The following is a 22,724-nucleotide window of genomic DNA, read 5'->3' on the forward strand; positions in this document are numbered from 1 at the left end:
GATTTTTCTCCACTGAACATGCAAATGCAACTTTTTCTGAGAAAATGTGGTTTTGTTGCTTTCAGACACAATTTGAGGCCAGATTGTTCATACGCTGACAATATGACCAAATATTGATGTTCGTGTTATTTGGATAGCGATCCCATAACATATTGCATCTATCAAACAATTACCTTGTCACTAGCTCTTTAAAGTCTAGAAATATGTATATGCACAAGCAGCTTTGCTGATGCATGTCATTCCCCAAACCAATAACTTGCAGCTGGGAAACTAACAACCTAATTTGTACCTTGTTGGGCAACAAGATGTTCTGACAACTCATTGTGCAGAGGAAATCCAGACTTCTGAAAGTATTTTTTTGCTGATTCTCTGGGCTTCCAGTAGATTTTTATTGCACTCTAAACCACGGATTGCACCCCTTAACCTATAATGTTGAAATTATTCTGAATTTTGTTACTGGCTTCAGCTGAAACACAAATGAACTTCAGTTCAGCACATAACTCTCTGCTTAGGTAAGTCTCTAGCCCCAGCTGGCTGAAAAACATATGTATGCATAGGTAAAGTCCTGTCTTTACTCTAGCCCTAGTATTTCTAAACTGCATAGATTATTATAATATTCAAAAAAGACTCAGGAAAAAGGCTTACATGTTTTAAAATAACGAATAGTTTTCTTCAGCTTCTAAGGAAAGTGAGAAAAAACGCACTCTCTTTTTGCCCTCTCTTTTTCTGGCACACATTTTGAACCAACCATTTTGTGTATATTCTGGTTATCATTTTTCCCCATGCGTATCTGTATTCCTAGCACAGTCTAGAATCCAAAATCTCACAAGATTTCTTTACAGGACAGATGAAAATATCTTGAATACGAATGAAAAGCAAATTATCTACTGAAGAGCCAAAATCCCTAAATTTCTCACTTAAAGTCAGCCAAAACCATTAATCTAAACTGTTAACATGTCCAAAGCTGCATCATGGCAGGCAGCAAACGCTCTTCAAGGTTTTATACCATCCTGAGGACTGCAGTCAAGCCACGGTGGCACGGGCACACCTCGGACACAATTATATCGCTTACATTCATAAACATCTTGGTCCCGACCCAAAGTGGTTAACCACATGCTTATATCTAAGCACGCTTGCAGACCTTGCGAAGCCAATGCAATTACTGGAGAAATATTCTACTGTGAGAGTCATCCTGTGCATCCCTATATTCTTCCCTTTACTTTCTCTAACCTAAAGCTCTAGACACCTTATTCTTCATAGAAGGGCTAATTTTTTTACTATGGTCACATAGAAAATCTTCATCATTATCACCACAATAAAGTAATTAAATAGATGAGCAAGAGAAATCCATTGATTGCATGAAACTTACTCCTTCACTTCTACTCTTCCCTTTTTTAAATGACAACTATTTGGAACAAGGATCCTGGTCCTCAGTAACCTGTAAAGCAGCCAACGTTAATTTGTCATTCTAGTAGTAACAATAACAGCCAAAATATTAGGAACCACATAATGTAATTTGCTATATTATGATGTGTTTGGATAGCAACTGTAAAGTTGCCATTTTTCATAGTTTTTCAGGATTTATAAAGAAAAAAACACAATTCTGCTGTGTTCATTACCACACCAAGATCACCATTTTTCTAGTGACTTGCCCAAATTTTGATACCGGAAAGAATGACACCCTCTTAAGTCTCCTATCTTATTTTTACAAAAGAGCGTAAAGGAACACAGACGCAGGGCTCTGTCAATCCTAATAACAGTAGGGGTTTCTAACGTTGCAGTGATTTCACTAGATTGAATTTAGATGCGCTTTCAAACGCAAGCAGTTAAAAACTGCTCCAGAGTCATCCCTGTCTCCAGTAGCTTGTTGGATTGCGCCGGGAGATAACGGATTGACATTATTACTGATCTTGGCCAAATGCTGTTGGTACAGTGCTCAAGGTCATTTGCAGCTTACCTCTGCATGTGCTGGGTGATGTACAGCAGCGCTCAGCTGCGCTGATGGGTTCATCGTTCTCCGAAGGCAGTGACCAATGTTGAGCAGCTGGCTGAAAGGCTGTTTGATCTTCCCACTGCTTTGCATGCAATACCACACTGCTCGGGGCGGGGAGGGCGGGGAAGGAAAAAAAATTAAAAACCCACTATGGAAAAGATTTATCAGCAAACGTAGTAGAGCCATGCTTGACCTCCATATCTTCTCTTGTTCCCCAAAGGCAGCACATGTAAGATATTTCCTGTCTTTCATGTTACTGACTGGAATGCATCATGAAGTCCAAATTTGCAACCTGCTGTCTGTTTTAGTCATTAGGCATGACTTTCTTTGTCTCTTGATGAGAGCTGCAGCCAACTGTTCACTGTTGTAATGCATAATTTTTTCAGTATTCCCCCCCTCCCCTGAACAAATAAACAAAAAAACCCCCAGTCAGGCTCAAAGTTGAAATTCACTCATCAGCCAAGGCTGCTGTGTCTTACATTATCTTATTTCCACATCAGCACACCACACTCTGCTCTAGACCACCAAAACATTAGTCGCAGAGTAAATCGCCTCCACCTATTATTCAGGGGCCAAATTCAAAGGTTACTGAACAACAATTAAAAGCATCTACTAGATTTCAAAAGAGCTGATCAGCCCCAATGCTTATGCGACTGAGCATGAAAGTTGGAGTTTACTGGCTGCAACTTTGTTCTACATTCAGTGATCTGTCAATAACATCCATGCATTGTGATCTTTATATTATCTTTTTTTAATTATGCCCACTCTGCAGAGACATGCCACAAGTTATGAAATTAAGCCACTGTGTTATCTTTGCTAGCTGCTGTATCTTGGAATATTGTTCACAAAACAGTTACTTGGTATTTTAACCTCTGACATCTTCGAAGTCAACTGAAGACAATTTACAAGGACATTAAAATATACCTTGAGTGTAAAATACCAGTCCAGTTATGTTTTGATCCCCACAAGCGGTACACAAATATTGGTTATGCCCTTGCTCCACTATTATATATATGTTCAATAAATGTCTTTAAAATGAAAGAAACTCCTAGAATCCCTGATTATATTTATAGTAAGTCTTCTGCAGTGGAGAAAAAAAGAACTAAAAAAGGCGCACATGCCAAACTGATACCTAATTTGAAAACTAGATTGGTGAGAGGGATCTCACCCTGACAGAAAGTGACCTGTGGGGCTGCTCTGCCATTCCAATAATAAAAGTTTATTCCACGAGCAGCAAAATAAGAACTTGATTTCCTATCTATTTTTGCCCTTTGTCCCCTCAACCTCCTTCCAGTGCAATAAGCCCGGCCATCTGCTCTTCCCCTACACCAGCCCGAGTTGCGGATACCTGCAGCGGTTAGTCTGGAGCTGGGCATGGGTTGGCCCAGCAGCTCCTGTCAAACCCACGAGGTAACTGATTGTTTCTGACGGTGCTTCTGTCAGTGTGGACACCAACATGAGTCTTTTCTTTCTATCCAGCTCCCAGCGCTCATAGACCTCATATGCAATTAAGGTGATTAAATCCCATCTCAAATTTGGTTGAAATTGCTGAGCGATTTCCAAGGGTTATGAAGGGGAGACTGGCCAGCAGATTGGGAGGCGGACCGCAGAGGGTTGGCGTGCTAGGTTAAAAGCAGCCCATTCCTCTCATTCAGCACAAATATCCAAAGCCTCACATTAGAAGTAAAACAGCCTTTGACTGTGTTGCACTAACAGCTCGGCAGCGAGTTTGTAAATTATAAGGCAATTTGATATTTTTTGAATACTAATTTGACATCAGTCATTGCAAGCAAGTTGAAAAGACCAACTTATCTTTTCACCTTGAGCAAACACAATTGTGTCATTTATCCCTGTCCCACCTTATAACTCAGAGACAGGCTTTGTTGTTTTTAATGGTTTGGAATTTCAAGACAGAAAGCTGACAGAATATTTGCCAGTTCTCTTGTTCAGCTGAAAATGTTGGTCTGAAGGGAGGAAAAACATGTTGCAGGATCCCAGACATGAGTCACCTCTTTGGAAGACAAGGATGGAATATTACAACTATTTTTGCCCAAGGACTTCACCAAGAGGTAGAAGGCTTTAATGGAAAGTGTCTGGTCATGCCATGCATCTCTCAGGCTCACTATTTCCAGCCTTTGCCTGGCCATACCCATTTACTTTGAAAGTTGTGAGCTCTGATGGAGTAGGGATGCTCAGGCAGTTTACACTGTTGTGTTCCTAGTTGCAGGTAACACTACGCAGTTCAGTCCCTCAGCTGTAGACCGCAGGCTGATAGCCTAAATTATTCTGTTGGGAATTACTTTCCCTATAGCTTGAAGTAATTAATTGACTCTCATTACCTGTTTAAGTTCTGGATTTTCTCATTAATTTTAAACAGATACTAAACAGATCATTTTGGGGAAACTGTCATAGTGAGAATTACAAACATTTTAAAGATGTTTGATGCTTTAAAGATGTTAAATGCTAAGATGTTAAATGCTAAGAGGCATTTTCCTCTAATTCAGTCCATTCAAAACCAACAGAACAATAAGATCTGCTTGACTGACAGCCGAGGCAGGCTATCTTACTAGCAGAAATTATTTAGTTACTTTATGATTCATGGAAACTTGTGTTCCCACCAGTCACATGAGTGAGTTAGAAAGCTTTGCGTAAGGTTAATAAAATCCAAAAAACCCCCATATCTCCAAAACTTCAGACTATATGGCAAATCATTGTCATCTTCCCATACTAGAAAGGATATTTGTAGCATATTAATGATAGAAGATCCAGAACTGGGAGGGTATGTTGGAGACTGGGTGTTTGGCTCTAGCATTGCCACCAGATGCATTTGTAGTGTCCCTTGGGCATTTATGTAATCTTGGGTTTTACTTGTGAAGTACAACCAAATCACGTATCCTTTTCTTTAATCCCTTTTCACTGCCTGTGAATTATATCTAATTTTGGGTCATGACAAATGACAATTTCAATTTCACATCCAAGTGGGATTTGAAATGCCACACAAGATGTGTATTTAACACTTTATATCACCACATCAATTTTAAGTAAGCATCTATACACGCTCCAGATACTGCATTGAAGCCGCACCTACATTAAGCAGCAGCAAGTCCTGTTCACTGAGGCAGGGAATACAGCTTTTCTGCACTTTGAGGTGGATTGGCCAAACCCTTGTATGTCCATAAAGCACAGGCATTAGTCCTTTTTTTTGGTCAGTTTAGATAAACTGACTGTGTCATTCATAACTCTGCTAATCCCAGCCACATTACTCAACATACAGTTTGGAGAGTTTTCAAATTACCATTATAAAATATCTTAAAGAGAAGGGACAACCACTGTGTTTCAAAACTTTGCCTGCCCGTTTTGACCATCAGCAAACAAATTTCATGATCACTGGTAAGATACAGCCCAAAATTTACAATTGTTACCTGACAAATATTCAAAGAGCAGAGATAGGAATGCAACTTAACCCAGCAATGCCCAGGCCTCTTTAAAAACAGGCAGACCTACTATACATCTAAGTCACTTTGCTAATTAATGGGTAAGCACATGTCACTCCAGATAATCAACATCTGATGGACAAGACAGATGACTGCAAAAAATAACCAACAGCAGTTTGACATGAGCAAATCAACACTGCCCATCAGAAGGGAGAGCAGGGGGTCAACAGAAGAGAAAATCTGTGGAGGATAACCAGTCATGTTTTATGTATCGATTTATTTTATGCGTGCCTTACAGAGCCCACTGGCATAATATCTCTGTAATTTTATAAAAAATCAAGATAAATTTAAAAATAAAAGTGCAAGTGATTTATAGGAGCTTGGATGGTAGTGAGAGGGTAGACTTAAAGACGTTAGTACTAACCTATGTATTTTGGGGAAACCTGGAGCCAAAGTAATGCCTATCTTCTATAAATTGCATAATTTATATGAATTACTCAGTGCCCACAGACTAAAGCAAATTTGATAAAGGAAAGAGTAGTCCTCGTTTTCATCATTGAAAGAAATATGATGGAGCTGAAGGAAAAATAAGACTGGCACATTAAAAATTACTGTTAGGAAAAGGACTACTGGTCTGATTGCAACTCACGTGTGATTCAGTCAACTGCCTGTAACTATGAGATCGGCACTGTTTAAATTCACAGCTTTTCAGAAGGATGAAGCTTGCTTCCTATTCATCTTTGCCACCACCTAAAGAATTAAGAGAGTGGCTGGCAATGAAGAACAAATTAATCATGTTTATTGTGACAACCATGACTGTTATAAAACAGATACTCTTACAGCACATGATAACCTCCCCCACACTTTTTCTTTCTTTGTTCAAAACCTGTTGAACATACAGTTCGGGTCCCGTAAGACACATGTCTAGAAAAGCACTGATTCCAGGCATAAATCCATTTCAGGTACATGCCATAGAAGTTGCTTGTAACACATCATTTGCAGTTATGCGTCTAGATGTACCGTTGTTCTCACATCTGAAGTCATGCAGTTATTTCTTAAAGAATGGCTTTGAACAGTCTTCAAGGACAACCAGCTGTGTACAAAAACAGCTAAGCGAAAGATATTTACCTTTGATTTAATTCGATATTCAATTCTTATCTGAATATTTACTCTTTACGGTGGAAGTGGCTGAGGACAGAGAGCAATTAGGAAATTTCTGAACCAAGGTCAGCTGAAACACAGTCAAAGCTAATATTCAAAGTTTTCAAATGGGCTGAGCAAAGACTGTGGAAGGAATGCCTGTAGAATAGCGTGGACTGACAAAAATGGGAAGGCTTTGAACTAGGGAGTTCGAACTGGCACACAAACTCTTGTCCTGAAAAAAACTCCTTCCTTGACATTGTGAAGTGTTAACAACCTTTGTCCAAAAAGACATCAGCGTAAGAACAGCTGTAGCCATCCCTTACCTTCCCTGACCCTACAGAGTGCAATGTGCACCCAAGCATAGGAGGGTTTGCTGCTGCACACCCCACCCAGCCTACGATCTTCCAATCTAGGCTAGAGAATCGCGTTCCTATTTCATCACTGCTGTCCCACGGACACATCACAGCGACATCAACATTCTCAAGCAGAACCACCCCATCCTAGCTACGATAAAGGGCTGCACTATCATCGGGCACCACTCAGTCTAGGCCACAAAGAACAGTTATACCGTAATTTTTCAGTCTTTCCACACTCCCATCATACTCTGCAAGGCTAAGTAGCAAATAGCTATGCTACCCGCATGCCCTGCATATTCTGACATTTAGGTATGGTGATAATTTAATGCTGCCTGTTGCAGCAGGTCATTTTGAAAAGATCTTCCATAGTCACAACACGATGATAAAACTTATTTGTCGGCCCTGTGCTTCAGTCATCACAGGCAGGTAAATGAATACAAAGTCTGGGAGGGAGAAAGCAAAGTCAGTACAGAAAAAGAGGTGTTGTATACGGGGCTGAGCTTGCAAGACTAAATTGCATCTAACTTATTACTGGCATCACACTTCATGGTCTCTGGCAGAAGAGTCTGTTATGCCAGGTAAGTGTAAAGGATCCAGATTCCTAAATATTCTTACCCTGCCCTGTTCGTGAAATTGCCGAATCTCTTTTATAGCTAAAAATATAGCCTGGCTTGATTTATTTCCACCCACCATTAACAAGATGCAGTCCTACGCTCACAAGTTCCACTGTGAAGCAACAGGACAGCTGCAATCTTGCTAAAAAATGCAAGGAGGGTAACGATGTCACCCTGTCATTTGCTCCTTTATAACTGTCAAAGGGCCAACTGCATTTTATGCATCAGACTCCACCAACAGTAGTGAAAGTACGGCTTTCAAGCAAACTTCTTACAAAAAAAAAAAAGGCTTAATGAAGCAAGGACTCCCACCACTAAATGTTTTAGACATACCTTGCTGCTGAAGACACTAGAGAGGACTCAGTCTGACAGACTGTTGGAAAACAATGAAGTTTTGAAGCAAGACCACCGAAGAAAAATGAGTTTCTAAATATTAAAAACAAATTATTCTCCCTTGCGTGGAGAAAGAGAATCAGAGGCCTAAAATAAACATTTGAGTCATCTGATCCACACATTGTAGCCACAACTCATTAGGTATCTGCTAATTACAGTTTTGAAAGATGCCATAGAGTGACACAAGGCAGCCCTAGATGTATTTAGTTAGTTTTACAACTGAGGAGCCTGAGAAACCCTTGGGTTCTTTCCTACAGTCAACAGCTTCTCTATTAATTACAACCACATCTTGTCCTTTTTTATATATGAGAAACACTACAATCCTTATAAAAACTATAAAACAGCCATTGTCATTTAGAGATGCTATTAATCAAGGCGTTCTCGTGTGTTTCCCTTCACAGCTCCCTTGCCTAGATTTCAGCGTAACAGCTCGTTGGTTTTTAACTAAAAGCAGAATGGCCATGTGCAGTCATTGCAGAAGGATCAGGATTTTGATTTTGGTACAGGAAATGCTTGGAAAGGGGAGACCCTGAAGTGTCTGCTGGCATTACCAGCACTGTAATGATGAATCTGACAAAAAGGACTGAAAATAGCTACTTCATTCTGAACGTAACTTTCACATTGTTGCTTCTCTCCTCCACTCCTGGAAAATCAGTGCAACAAGCAGGAAAGAAGCTGAATTCTTTTTGCACTATCCCAAACAGGTTATGTCTTGGATCCAGACGTGACATAAATGACAACCTGGAATACTTAGACTCAAGATTAAGAAAAACTTTCTAACATTAAGGGTAAGCAGTTGCCTAATGAAGCTGAAGAGCTGTCATTATTGGAGATATTTAAGGACAGTCTAGACAAGCATCTATGAGGATTATTAGTGTAAATATTCTGCTTTGGGGCAGGAGCATGGATTAAATGACATCCTAAGATCCTTTCTGGTCGCCTTGACTCTACAACTCAGCAGCCTCCCCTCCCAAGTTACCCAATTAGCCTTCTGTATCATTTTTAAACTCTTTCACAATTCTCCCAGGAACTCTCCGCAGATATACTTGCAACCCCTGAAGAAGACTGAAATCTCAGTTACTTAGTAATAAGATAGGAAAAAGAAAAAAATAAAAAAAAAAAGGGATTGTTATCTCATTGAGAAGTAAAAAACGAGGCAGAAGACGCATGTGATAAAAGAAGATACCAGAACCACAGTCATATAAATTACGAGTTACAACAGGGATATAAATCCTGTTAGTAGGTTGGCATAAACCTGACATTTTTCATTTCTCCATAAAGCTATTATACAAGCCTACTGGACTAGAGAAGTAAGACTAGTTCTGCCAGTTTGAGTCACAGACAATTTAGGTGAGTCGCAAAGTTGCCCTCTGTTTAGGTCCATGTTAGATACCTTCACTCTACACCAGCTCATTTAGTGCTGCAATAGATTAGCTTTGAAGCACCACTAGGTGAAACAGTTAAGTGTTGGAGGATAACTTCGGAGTGACTTACTTATCTTTTTTTCCCCTCCGATAAATGAAATAGGAACTATTTAGTTCAGATTCACTGCTTAAGGCTCCCAGTTCATTGCAGAAGTCCTCTGAGCCTTGACTTTAGCAGCCCATTCAGGTCACCAGTTATCACAGAAACACAGAGAAGAGAGCCAAAAGGGACCTTGGTTAGTCCTTTCCCCTGCCCAAAAGATCCAGCATACAGGAAGAGGACAGCCGAGTAGGACAAGCCAGCAATAGCATGGTTCTTCCATGTGGTTTTATGGGGCAGTTAACTTTTATTACCTGGTAATTACTGAGTAAGACTTCAGACAAGCTGACTCTACAGCCCACATGGCAACAGACTTGTGTGGGCAGTCAGCTCACAAAAATCATGCTGCAAGACTAATGTTTCAGAGGGGAAAGTCAGTCCATTAGGAAAGCCAAGTTCAAGAATATAGTTCAGCCATACTTTAATACTACCATTAAAGAATATAAATACCAACTCTCAAGTTAAAAAAAAACCAAAACCAAACTTGCAAAAAAGCAATCAAAGAATAGGAAAAAGGTACCAGGTACAGGCTGCAAAGACAAAAAGTACAAAATATCTTAAGAATAAAAAAGGCTGGAGGGCAAGTGAGCAGGGATCAGATGACAAAAATGTGTCTGTGAACAGAAATGCAAAGAGCTTTAGAGTTGAGGTGGGAAGGCTAAGACCAATGCTGCAGAACAGACGCTTGCTTATAGTAACACCACTAAAGTTGATACAACAAGGAGGAGCAAAGAAGAGGGAAGAGATGACCTTAGAAGAGGATAAAAGAAGAAATATTGAACATGCACATTTTTCAAAGCAGAAGCAGCATAATCCAGGGGTACAACAGCTGTTGCTTTAAAGCATTGGGTATTATTACCAAGGAAGTTGCTTGATATTTTTTTCCTCTTTACTGTTCACTACTATGGTACTATATCTTCATGTAGTCAATAATGTGAAATATGTGTGAGCAGAATACATTAATACTTCTGAGATCAGTACTAGCTTTCCTCTCTGTAGAGGCACTGAATATTTTTGAAACGAACAATTTGGTGAACCTCAGACTACTTTCTGTAAACTGATGCCAGGTAACTAGTTTTGATTCTGTATACCTGTTTTAAACTTTACTTAAACCTTAAAGCTAAAAAGATATCAAACAATCCTAAACCATGTGATAAACAGATGCCAAAGTCATATAATTCCCAATCTCTTCTGTTCATTCTTTGCAATAAAAAGCAAAAACTACGGTTGATTTACTGTGCACTCAAACGTTGGGAGAATCCAGGAACATGTGGGATCAGTTTAGGTCAGGATCAAAACCCCATAATTTAGCTGAGAGCAGCTTCCAAACTAAGCTCGTATTTTTTCAGACTGTATTTATAGTGCAGTTACTATGTGCCAGTACATCATTAAATGTCCTAAGAACTAAAACAACCCTATTCTTTATTGGGAGGGTTTTTTTCCCCTTAAGTTAGAAATACCCATTCTAGTGTAATTCTGCATGAATCGGGCATGCTCACAGTATTCGGTCCCCATCCGATCTCCAGATCTGATGGCTGCTAAGCTGTATACAGACTTTTGTTGTTGGTAAGAGATCTCAGTCTCCTGTTCTCAATTTCTAACATCCACCTCAGCTTGGCTATGACCACTGCTCCCCCTGACCAGTTTGAGGTGGGAAGTAGATTTGGCAAAAAAGCAGAACAGTCTTGGGATGAAAGTGAGTGTCTGGTTCCACCAGGAGTAATCAGCCTTGAATATGCTGTTGAGAATAGGGAGGGATAAGCTACAAAAGCAGAAAAAAAAAGAAAGAAAAAAAGAAAACCAAAAAACCCAAGAGCTAAACAAAGAAGCCTTGAACCATTCATGCTGCTGTCTGACCTACTGCCCAGAATGCAGGATAGGGAGCCAGAGGACTGTGATATAAAGCTCTCTCTCGTGGGCTGTTCCATCTGTATGATACAGATAATGATGCAATTTTCAAACATTCTGGTTTCTATACTGTGTGCTCAATCACATGGTATTGTTTGCAAGTCTGATTATTTCCGATCCTGCTACATTAAAGCAGTGAACTAAGAAGAGTGTTGTGCAGGAGACAAATTGGACATGGATCAGAGATCTTAGTTTAACATACTTATTAGAGGAATGGTGCTTTTTGATGAATGCTCAGAGCCAAAAACTTGTCCTTATCACACAGAAGTTGCTGTCTGTAGGGAACTGACTGGAAAAGCAGCCAGCTGACTCAATATCTTTCTCAAACAACACTGGGACATGCTGAGCTCAGGAAGCAGTGGAAGAATGAGCAAAATCATGTCACAGACTAAATCAAGAGACACTTCTGCTTTGCAGAGTCTACAGCTGTTGCAACATCCACAAACTTATTTGAAACACAAAACATGAGCTGAAAATGAGCTAATGGAAGATTTTTTTCTTTCTTTCTTTTTTTCCTTTTACCACTTGAATGTGCAGAAGATACAGTCTGTGTATTAAATGGTTTCCTAAGAAGAAAATGACAGAGACAGGAATAAATACCCTGGGATTTATGCAGCCAGTGCACATTCAGTGGCAGGAAACTTTGCCAGGTTGTTATATGCATTCATGAAATGGTCTCCAACGTCTGACTGGAAAGCACTGCAATATTCAGTGGGATGTACTGAAAGGCAGCCAACATGGCAAGCATTTTGGGTGCTTCTACGACAATAATTAGCTTTATCAAACTTTAACTGGTGATGTCAAAATATTTTTAGCTGTAGTCATGAAATGGGGAACACACATACAAGTTTGCTACTTCATATTAACATATGTTTGGTCTCAAGAGGTTAAGTACTCATCTGTTTCCAAATTGTGTTAAAAAATTTTTAAAAAATACCTTTTTTTCCTGTCCATGCTTTCGAAGCATGTCAGCCTGCATACAAATTGTGGCTTTGCAGGACTTTTTCTCTCTCTGATATTTCTCATGACATAATGGCTTCAGTGTAGGCCTGCAAAGTAAAACACAGTTTTAAGCATGTATAACAAAACTGAGCCTTCAATCAACGTGGATTTATCGACAGGAGGGAAAAAAGCTTTGACACACAGATAACATTTTGGCTGAGAAGTTGTTCAGACTGTTGCGACACAGACAGCAAAGGGCTTGCAATCTTTTTGCTTCCCTGAAAGAAACAGAAATAAGGACTAGATTTTTAACTCCACTTTCAAAAGTCTGACTTCAGACCCAATAAAAACAATTACAATTTAAATTATTCCATGAAGGTAGGCAAACCCGAAGTCAAGCACAAACCTCTCACCTGATACTGATTAAAAGAAGGAGCCATACAATGCTTCTGATAGCCCATTACAGTCTTAGTGACATTCATGACATTGGCAGGTAGTTTTGTGAATGTGGCTTTTCAACCTTAGCATCGAGAAAAATGATAAATTAAATAAGCTAAATTTGCCAGTGATCCTACAGCACTTTTTTCTTCTTTTTCTTAAAGCAGCCAGAAAAGCAAAAAAAAAAAACAAACAACCCAAACCCTCAACCATTTCACTACTGAGCTATAATATATTAAATCATAGATATGAGTCAACAATATCATGCTGCTGGGAAAAAATGGAAAACCATTCTGGGAAAAACAAACAAAAGTATCATCTGTAAAACACATGGTGTAACGCTTGCATTTGGCTGGGTGGTGGGAAGCAGGCGGCTCAGCTGTGGGCACCATCATCCCAAGAGGATGTGGACAGAACGGAAAAAACCTGGAGAACAGGAACAAGGATGAGGAGGAGTCTGGGGAAGGCAGCTTATTAGAAAAGGCTGAAGGATTAGGGCTGCTTGTTCTGAGGAGCAGAGAAGCAGTCCTCTTTGCAGTGGTCTTCGGACGTGTGAAGAGCAGTTAGGAAGAAGGGAATAGTTTCCTCCACACCCCCAGCCTCTTGGACAGCATTAAGCTCACTGAAGAGCATGGTTTGCCAGAGACAAGACTGAAACAAGCACCCCTGCTGTGACTTTTAGTATACCAGGAATTATAAGTTTGTGCAATACAATTTGGCTACTTTCTGAAAAATTCATCACGATCTTGCTAGCTGATGCATTCTTTGTACACATGTAAGTGTTTGCTCTGAAATTGTCTTCCCCCATCGCCAAAGCAACAGAGTGCTCAGCATTTCCTTCTGGTGTCCACCTGGCCCTTCGTTTCAAGCTGCTTCGCTTTGATCTTCCTCCTTTCTGTTTACTGTTATTTGCTCATTAGTGGTTTGCCTGTCTTTTTCCCAAGCCTGCTCCTCTGGTTGTTGGGAAATGTGCTGGGTTCCCTTTGCTGACTCAGAAACACTTCTCCAGTAGGAGCAGCTAAAGAAACAGGAGTGATCCAGTAGTTTCCATGGACCGACCAGGTTTCACAAAAGATGTGCTGCAAATTAAACAAATAATTCAGTTAAAATAATTTATGACTGACAGAGCTACTACTGATAGATTCCCTGCTCTGGAAAAACAGGGGAAATATATTGAATATGACTGGAAAGTATCTAGAGCTTATTTAAATACAAAGCAGCAAAATGCAAAAGTCAAGGCATCCAGGAACAAATAGATATGTGCACATTTAGTATCTGTTTGCTAGCTACCACAGCAGAGGCTAAATCTAGAGGGCTAGTGAGAAACAGATGAATGGCATTTTTGACAAGCACTATGTTCATCATCCTGCACATTCAGGGTCTCAGATCTTGGGGATCATAATGAATCCCTTTAGATGCACTAAGTTTGTTCCTCTCATCGGATAAGGACCTAATAAAAAAATTCAGATGTCAAACAATCCAGGAAAAATTACAAAACAAAGTGCTATTTATGGTTGGTGCCCTCAACCCAGTGTCTTCTGTGAAGAGCATCATGTCCTGGAAGACATTTCTACAGTTCCCGGGTATTTCAGTTACCTTGCCAACACCACAAGCCCTTTTACAGATAAAGGCAAAAAGGTAAAATTAAGAAGAGCTGCTATCATAAACAGAAACAACACAGATGTTTGAGTTAACTGAAAACAAGCCATTCAGAAAGATCCTGACACTCCTATTTCAGCTACCCAGCTGCCGATTTTGGGCATATTCACAGTACAATTAAACCATCCCAAACAGCTAAATATTTTTTCCCATTATACAGTGTGGTCCATGTTAGCTATTGCAAGGACAATTAGGGGGCATTCCCTTTTTCCTCAATCAACTTGTATTTCACAGCATTTAAATGTATATGTACAATTTTATCTTTATTTATATTACAAATTTTTTACTGTAGTAAGAAGGCTTATTAAAACTCAAATACAAAAATTCAAAAATTATTTCTCCCTTTTTCTTTTCAAGTTCAATCTTAATAGTGCACCCCTTATCCAACCCGTGGGAAGCCAGGGGTTCCTCACCACCCCAGACGGCTAAAAAACAAAGCCTTCCAGGTTACAAATGCACAAACTACTTTTATTGAAAAAATTGCTGTGTCTTCTGCCAAGGAAAGGTCTGTGTTGGACCTGATGGGAACAGTGCTCAGAATTATGAAACCCGCGCCTAATGCAAGGAGATAAATTCATACAACTAGTTACATCCCCTGTGGAAAATCAGGACAAATATCTGTACCTCGGGACTATTAATACATACAATTATTAAATCTCTGTTAAAACTTTAACAATCAATTGGAGACCAACAGCATAGCTCATAAGAATTAAAGGCAGATAGCAAATTCACTCCCTTTCTCCCTACAAGCCCTATTAATGATGGGATATATTAAATCTGTGTTTTAATTTTAAGGCTCTGAACATTTGCAAAGTTTTGAATAATAATAAGTACTGAAAATTTAAAGTATTGACTGACAAGCCCAGCTCCACAACACCTTACATAGGCTGCGGTTCAACCAACCAGCTAAACCTGTCCATGTAAGCTGAATGCAATCAGTGAGCATGTGCAGGAGCCAGCAGGTACTGTCCACATCCTGCTTAATAATGCAAAAAGTCACCTAGAGGAAACAGTAGGTATATCCCAGCTGATCTGCTTCTGAAATCAACTCTGTCAAGCTATTTCTTGAGTTTTTTGGGTTTTTTTTAACCTGGGGCTGAAGGGGCAAACCAAGCAAACATGCTTAACCAAGCAACAACGACCTGCTGATTGAGAACAGCGGTGTAGGAGAGATGAAACAAAAGCTACTTCAGCAACCTCACCCAACAGTGGAAAAGACCTGGAGGGCCAGCCTGATCTGACCTGGTTCAGCTATGCCTTTTATTCTGCCAGGACTCAGAGGCTACAGGTCAACTAATACCTGTGCTTCACACTCATTGGTCTTTTAAAGATCAATAACAATGCAAAAAACCACCCATCTTTCTATCTGCTGTAAGCTAAAGGAATTGCTGCCACTTGATCAAGTTTTTCTCTGACTATACTGTGGGTTTTTTCCCAGCATAAATTAAGTTTCTCAATATGAATTCCTTGAGAAAGAGACTTTGCCTTTTCCGCTCTCCAAACCCAATATGCAAGTTTTTCAGGAATTATTCTCCAAACAGCCATTGGTAGAAACTGAAAGGATTTTCTTCGTGCGTGAAAGCATAGCACTGCTATTTTAAAAAAGCTATTTATGTAATTTGTTTTTTAAAGCAACAATTTTGCATTTAAATGTTGCTCTACAAAGTTAAAATGTTTTCAAACACCATCACTCACTTGAGGCAGCACGATTCCCACTTGAAATTTTGGGGAAACAGAAAAAGGGAGTGGGTAAGGAAAGAAAGAGAAAAAGAAAAATCTTTTTCAGAATTACATGTTGATGAATCAAAAAATGGAAACATTTTTCAAACAAATTTTCTACGTGCAAGTATCCCAGTTTCCCAGCAACTCTGTTAGTGACATAATGTTAACTTTGTGGGAAAGTAGCTCTGCACTATGGTCTCTGGACAAGAAACTAAGAGCTTTCTTGGAGTCTATTCATAATCCTGCATTTGCATTTGATAAATTGCTTCATTGTTATACCCTTTCCCCTTTAACGTGACAATTAATTATTCTTGTATTACACAAAAAAATATTTGTTTTAAAATGCTGATCTTCCAGCATTTTCTGTGTCATTAGACCAGAGGTTCAGTCAAAGCTTTCCTAAACTTCCGGAAAGTTGTTTAGGTATTTTCCTCAAATAAAAAATGTTTTACATAGGCTAAGTTTCTTCTACATTTTTTATAAGACTGGCACTAATTTTAAAAGCATGATTTTAATAGCTTTTACACAAAATAAAGTATTTCATTATCTAGACCACTATTTAAAGCTAAAACAAAGTGAGTTATTGTTGTACCCATAACAACAGAAAATTTTTCCTCCGTGTGTTTTCAATGTATATACCTAATATTTGTCAATTCCCAGACTGCATTCACAATTTCTTGAAAGAAAGGCACAGGATCCAAGTTCCTTCTAACTTACGCAGTTGTAATTTTTTTTTAATATAACGGTGTTATTCATGCCAGAGTGAGCAGGACCACACTCTGAGCTAGCTGGATCTTAAAAATAAGTATTCCAACCAAGCTAACATCAAGGTAAGTGTTTCTTTGTAACTTTCTAATAGAATTTCATCCAGGCAAACCCTCTGTCACAGCTTCATCAGCCTTTTTGGGACAGCAGAGAAAGACTCCTCCAGGACATTTACCCAGGCAAGCGAGGTGGGCAATCAAGCGGAGATTTCTGCCACCACCCAGGACACGATGACTAACACGTGTGTTTGCAAAGGTTTTACGATCGCAAAGCACAAAAAGGGGTGGTTATGTGCTCACCACTTCTGGTGAGGAGCACAACACAGCCCAGACCTGTATGATGCTGGGGTATTCAATAAAGCGCCGCCTCCTGTCCCCTCCTCGCAGACCCGTCCGGGCCCAGCCAGCAACCCCTCGGGTACTGCCACAGACGGCAATGAGCATCCACCTGCAGCTTGAGAAACACCCAGTTCATGCACGCTTCTGTTCCTCTGCATCCTTTGCTACTTCAGATTCAGGTTTTCCCCAAGCAGTCTGTAAAATTTTTCTCCACTTAACCTTAAATTGCCTTTCTTCCCTGCTCACAACTTGAGCTGAAATGAAAAAAATAAGCTTGGCTTGTCTTGGTGCGTCAAGAAATAAAACCAGCTTTGAAACAACTGCAAAACAGCAAAAGTAGGTTTCAATGGGACTTCTAATGTGCTGTGAATTATACTCACACTTAATTAAATTACCTTGCTGAATCAGGTCCTAAATTAAAGTGAGAGATACTCTTCGATGTTTATTTGGCTCGGATAATTAAAGAAAGTAACAAAATGAGGTTTTAGAGCTAATGTAAATTAAACTTTTAGTAATTAAATATTTCTTTATTCAGTGCCTGGCATAGCTATTGGGTACACAGCAAATCTAGGAATAGGTGAACAAAATTCTTCAGTTGCTATGCCTTGCTACAGAAACCAAATGGGGAAATTCTTAAGAAGCGACCTTACCTCATCCTAAGCCATTTGGAAATATTTTCTTTCAAGCCATTAAATGGCCTTTTGTGTCTCCCTTGTACCCCCTGGTTCTGGGTTCCATTTGAAGCCAACAAGTGGGAGCATGAGCTATTTACTTATTTACTTTAAGCTTGGAAAAATGGGAGAGATTTTGAAAAGGCTGATTTCTTCTTGAGAAGGGGATGAAATTTCATACTGGGTCTTATTGAAACCAGTTCACATATCCCAGGCCTTTCCTCTCCCTGTCCCCATCTCTCCCCCACCCCCATAATTTGCACATTTATGCATCAAATCTGATACAATAAATCAAGACTCCCCAAAGACCTAGAACCCATTTCTACTCCATCACATGAGGGCAACTCCACCCGAGGCTGTGAAATGGCATTAGGGTAGTGGAGAGTGGAATATGCTTTGCAGTATTGACTTGAATTAAACTGGAATTGAAAATAAAGACTCCTGAACAGAGTTCCTTTTTGCAGCACTAATAAAATCTGTATTTTTGGCAGCAGCGACTAAAAGCTGGCTGACACACTGAAAACAGAAACCTTTCCTCTGGCTGGTGTCACCCCTTTTCTTCCCAGGGCTGCCAAGAACCACAGGTCGCTGCTGGAGGGGAACACCCATCGTGGCCGGGCACGCCACGCCTGGTCCTCCTCGCCCCTCCTCAGCCAGCACAACTCTTGCCATGAGGTGGGCGCTGCAGGCAGACATGGCTCCTGCCTGCTGCTTCAGGCTCTCTGGCTGGTAAACGCCACCACCTAACCACTGTACATTTAGCTAAAGTGAGTTTTTTAGAGCACTGAGCACTTAGGGATCCTATCCTACACCCAAAACTGGTTGGGATTAATAAGCCACGGGTCCAGTCTCACTTGACCATGCAGCCACTTCGGCTTGCAGAAAACTCTGGCTCAACCTCTTCGCACTGGTGTCTGGGGGAAAGGTTGTTCCTGCCCCTACATGAATTAACCTCTGGCTGAAAAACATCAAGGAGAAACATCCCCTGCTCCCATTTTATTTGCCTTTTACTCTCAAGAGCACAACAAAGCACGCTTGCTTTCTGCCTGCCTCAGTTTAGGGCCCCACCAGAACCATTATTAGCTCAGGGATACTAATTCATCTGCCTATGTCCTCAGCTGATGGAAAAAATATATTTGCATAGAAATGTCTGAATGGGTAAAAAAAAAAATACCAGTAAAATTTTGAAGTTTTCAAGGTTTTTGTTTTGATGTATAGTTTAAGTATCCAATAAACCTTTCTGTAAGTTTAGCTCAAACTGAAAATATGATAAGCTAAGCTCTTTGCTTTGCTGGAATAACCAAAGTCGATGGACCACACTCATTTTTACTGAAGGAGGCCTTGGCTCAGTCGGTTCTGTAGCTTTCCTATACCAGGTTCTTTTTAATGTTTCTTTGTTATCACCTGTATTTATCATCCACTATATATATGTATTTCTGCAATCCACCTTTTTCCAATGGCACCTTGTACATTATTTCTAGTAGGATACCAGTGAGGATCCCCATAAAGACTGGCTTTATACAGCAGCCTCTGGTCTCCCACAGAACACAAAGAGGAATCATAAATCATTCAAAGAAAATCTTGAAACTCTGCAGCAGCAAATCCTGAAAGGGTGAAGTACCGGATGATTTGAAGGGCTTCTCTAAGTTTCCTGCAACGTGGCGTCAGCCATCAGACGGCCTGCCGGGAGCTCATCAGTCCCCCCGATGAACCATTACTCGCAGTACTATACTCTTACGGTCTTTCTACAAGCATCAGAGGCAATGTCAGTAAATAAACTATGGAAGCCAAGAAATACAGGATTCTTTCAAATTAGTATATCTCCGAGATCAAGGGGAAGAAACATTGCCACACAGGGATCGTTGTCTGTTGTACCTTACCCTTACAAAAATTTTATTGGAAAAAACACAGACGTTCAAGAGAAAGTTAAAAGCAAAAAAGTGGACTCAAGGACTGTTTAGTCTGGATTGATATTTCTGGTATTCTGCTGTCAAGTCTCTTATCAGTATCTGGAAACTTCCTAAAAATTATTAGAGTGACCTAACACCTTCTGCTAAACTCGAACTCTCTTCAGCCTGCAAACAACTCTGAAAAGCCGTACCTGCCTTGTTTCTTCCTGTCCCAAGGAAAACTTACTAAATATTTGGCCTTTCAATCACACTGAAATCCTTGCATCTTGGACAGACTTGCAGGATTATTTTGCTCAGCTGATACACTAATTTCTCTTCTTTTCGCACCTGTCGACAAAGATGCTCCCCTTTTTTCCCCAAGCGAGGAATGCCAATTACCTGCCACATTTAAATCACAGGTTTCTAAAAGGCAATTCATGCTGTGAGCATGAACAATGCCTGGCAAATGGCATTCTCCATTTCTGTAAAGACTCTTCACTGTTGCTATAATACAAATGCATTCTTCTAAAGCAGAAGCAGGCGGCACCGAGAAATTAATTCACAGCACTCTCTCTGCCCTAAGCAGGCCTGCTGGTCCCAAGGACGACCTACACGGTGCCCTCCTGAGCTCCGGCGAGGCGTATATGGACCTGCCTGCGGCTCACTGCCAACCAGAGAGCAATGCCTGCATGCAGAATAGAAACCCCAGAGGTGTAGGAAGCTTGCACACCAAGCAAGAAGGCAGCTGGTAGATGAGCTCATGGTGTAACACTCAGCGGCTTCTGTTCCACTGCTTTTAGTCTCAGGTGTCCAAAGCCTGCATTAGCCCTTAGTCTCCCAAACTGGCAAGTGAACCCACTCAGGAGTAAATCCACTCAGCTGAGCTATTTTCAACTCCAGGATAAAAATCTATCTTCAGGTGACATAACTAAGTTGACAATCATCTTTCTAAATGACAAGTGTCCTTTCTTTTCCTTGAAGGAAACACAACTATGCTGTTACACACAGAAAAAGTGCATGATCTGTTACAATAATGGATTTAATCCCCAGCCCTCTGAACCTTCCTCTTTTGGACTTTTCCCTACTAACTGGTATTGCACATTTAAGAAAAAACAAAACAACCTCCTGTCAGAAGTACGCTTTTTGTTGCAAATAACACTGAAGACTTCTGTAAACAAAACACTGCAAAGGACCACCCATGGGACTGATCAGCTACTTCTTTTTTAACTGGTTCAGATCCCTCCCAATTGCACCAGTTATTGCCATCTGCATTTTAAACAACTGCATGCTGTGAAGTGAGTGCAGGAAATGGACTTAACTGAAACCACTGAACATTTATCTTAATACTAGACTAGCAGATCATCATGCTTATTTAAAGTGGCATAACAGTTTACAGTTGAAAAAGATCAACTACATTAAAAAATTTCTTTTTTCTGCCTCAGAAGTAACAGGTTCGGTCTCCTCATAGAGGTAGCCTTTTCATTAATATTTTGGATAAGTTTTCAGTTATTTTTGAATGCACAAATACATAGAAAAATATGTATTATCTTTGTTATTTTAACCCTGTCACAATGACAGGCATGGGAAAACAAATACAGAAATAATGAGGACTACTAAGGTGCTGTACGTATTGGTGACTTGGGGCAAGCTGATGATGACTTATTTAAATCAGGGGCCTCTGATAATCACCATGCTTGTGCTTTTGACTTCCAATCAGCAAATAAAAAGTTTAAATTAAACACTCAAACCCATACAATTATGATACAACAAAGTGCGCTCCTTCCATCCATCATTTCATCAACACCATTTGTCTAACAGTAGTGCTAATATTCTATTGCAAATGTCTCAGTATTTGGATGCAAGGTGGAGACTGTATTCACTGAATAGTAGAAAAGAACTTAGCCACCATTTGCGGTTCAGGACCGGTCTGTGTGGTACTTTCTTCAGTGCTACAGTGTGTGCAATATACCGGAGGGTTAATTAATTCACATCAACTCCTACTTCCCTTGGAAAATTACTACATTGGCTAATAAGCCTTACTGTTAGGAAGTTGTACGAACTTATAAATGGCATTATTTAAAAATGTCTGTTTAGCTTATGCAGGTGTTTGGACACTTTTATATTTGCTCCCTGCTTTAGGCATGTGAATTATACCTTAAATCAGATCGAAGTAGCTGGCATGATCAATATACATGCTTTTGTCCCACACCTACTGGAGAAAACATGTTCTGGTTTAAGAAAATATGCTGCCTGAGGTCAGGGTCAGAGAAATGTATCCAGGAACCTGTACCTGAGCCCAAGAGTACTAAACTTGACTATTCACTATGAGACATTGTGAGTTATACAAATTAACGTGGGTCACAAATCTGCCAAAACCTTAATAAACTACATTTATATGCATTATAAAATCCTTCCAGAGTCTTGTGGAAAAAATTACTTTTCCTGCAAAAAAACGTATCTGTAAAATACAAACTTTTTGTGAATCATAATGCCAGCTGCATTAAAGCCCACCAATGATTCTACTCTAACCACAAATGTTATGCTCTTGAAGACTGATCTCATAGCAAAACTCAAATCAGAAAAATAAATCACTCTATCTAAAGAAACAAGAAAAGTTGTAGATTTTGCTTTGAAGCTTTTTTGCTTTGAAATGTACAATAAGATGCCTGTTTGTCATCCCATTGCTAATGAAAAAACTGATTACACTGATTTGGTAATGGGTTGTGTGCTGTATGTTCAGAACACCACAAAACTCTGATTTTTTGCTTTTTCCCAAGAACACGCATCTTCAGTGATGGTCCGATTAGAAGAACTTTTAGTAAACTCTCTTTTGCAGTAAGTCAGCATGTCTCTCTCAGATGACCAATGCTGTTTCCATTTGCACCATGAAAATATTGCTTGTGATTAGGGACCCAAAACTGGAAAGAACCTCTTA

The sequence above is a fragment of the Fulmarus glacialis genome, unplaced genomic scaffold (genome assembly GCF_000690835.1).
Source record: "Fulmarus glacialis isolate BGI_N327 unplaced genomic scaffold, ASM69083v1 scaffold12344, whole genome shotgun sequence".
Classification (NCBI taxonomy): Eukaryota; Metazoa; Chordata; class Aves; order Procellariiformes; family Procellariidae; genus Fulmarus; species Fulmarus glacialis.